Below are 1,743 nucleotides of genomic sequence, written 5' to 3'. Positions count from 1 at the left end.
CACACACACACACACACACACACACACACACACACACACACACACACACACGCACACATGCACACAAACATGCAAGCACTCCCACAACCACACATAAACATTCGCACAGACAGACATACAGACAGACATCACATGCACACTAACTTCTTATCTTATCTATCCTATCTTATCTTCTGTGTGTAAGTATGTATGTCAAACTAATATTTCTAAAGAGACTCGATAAACCCTGAGTACAACCGTGTTTAACAAAAATTTGTTGGCCAGCAAAGAAATTGCGTCTATCTTTTGCAGCCTACTGCGTCTGTCAACCAGATATCGGGGACGGAGGAGATGTTAATAACTTTCCATTATTTCATGTTTTCAGCGAATTGGTGACATTTGAAAACATTGCTCGGAACCTCTTTTTCCGTTCCCCCAACCTTCTCTAGAATCGAAATACGATGCGGAGGCGGAAACATTAGAGTTAATTGAGCAAGAGCAGATTGTGCACATATCTAGAGAGTCTATCAACAAAACAAAGTCAAAAACTCTCACACCTGCAGAATTTGTATTTCTTCGACAAGTTGTTTGGATGTGCTAAGCCAAGAAAGCAAAATTTTACATTAGAAAGGACCCCCCCTTCCCTAAAAAAGCCCAAACCAAAACACCCAACTATTTCATTCTTTTGTACCTACGGTATGGTCTTTTTTCTCACTTTTTCTTTCAACTTTTAGAATTTGAATTTTGACTAAGTATTTTTGAACCCATGCTGACAGTACCACTTATTAAACAACCGACAAACAAAATATGTTTTAGGACCTAGTATAATTAAAAAGGTAATATGGTTGCATGGGAAACATTAAGCACTTTCAGTTTGGAAGGAATTAATTTTGAATTTTGCCCGGATTGTAGCCAAAGCCTGCTCTTATCGATTTTAAGACAACTTGCAAACTGGACCTCCGAGATCCCCCCTCCCTCCTCCCCTTCTCCAAGAAGGACAGGTTTTCGATCTTACCTACCCTACAATCAGGTGTGTGGCTGAAAAACAGCAGTAAGAAGGATCCAGAAGTAGCAACAGAAAGAGTCAGGAGTCAAGATGGGGTGGAGAGTGGGGTGGGGTGGGGAGAGGAAGAAGGGTAGGGGCATAAAGTGTAGAGGAAAACAAATGACAGAACATGATTAGAGAGCAGAAAAGAAAGTAAAAGGAGAGCATTTTAGAGAAGAAGATTTTCCCGTTGTTGTCAGAATTCGAACCCTGGACCTTTTGAATAAGAGGCAAACACTGGACCTCCGGACAACGAGAACTCCTTCCTTTCAAATTTACAAAAACCTAACTAGACGGAGAAACAGCCTCCTTCTGAGTTTTTTTTTCTCCAAAAGTCATAAGTTTATCTTAAAGGTCTGAAAACATTCAAACACGATTTTTAAATCACAAATATCTTGTTACCGAAATGGCAACTTTACTTTGTTCCAGCCCTGTGCAGATGTAATACGACATCAAGTAATAACTGAGCACTGACAAAACCAGACAGGAAATTATAAGGTTTAATCTTAACAATCTTCAGACACAAGGGTGTCACGTTGCAACATTTGCCAGGAACTAAAAAATGTTAACAATAAGTCGGTCTCGCAAGAACTTTCAGTTTTTTTTTTACTCTGCTTGTCACGTGGTCATAATATACATACATACATTCATACATACATTCATACATACATACATTCATACATACATTCATACATACATACATTCATTCATACATACAT

The 1,743-nt window shown here is 38.9% G+C and overlaps 1 protein-coding gene across 1 annotated transcript in view; it reads right to left on the bottom strand.

Annotated features, from left to right (window-relative positions):
• The window catches only part of LOC101860511 (metabotropic glutamate receptor 6), a 53,969-nt gene that overhangs the window by 24,162 nt on the left and 28,064 nt on the right, over positions 1-1,743 (bottom strand). The gene's annotated exons all lie outside the window — the stretch shown is intronic.

Source organism: Aplysia californica, unplaced genomic scaffold (assembly GCF_000002075.1).
Source record: "Aplysia californica isolate F4 #8 unplaced genomic scaffold, AplCal3.0 scaffold00379, whole genome shotgun sequence".
Classification (NCBI taxonomy): Eukaryota; Metazoa; Mollusca; class Gastropoda; order Aplysiida; family Aplysiidae; genus Aplysia; species Aplysia californica.
Note: the sequence above shows the minus strand (reverse complement) of the source record. Positions and strands in the feature narration are given on the sequence as shown.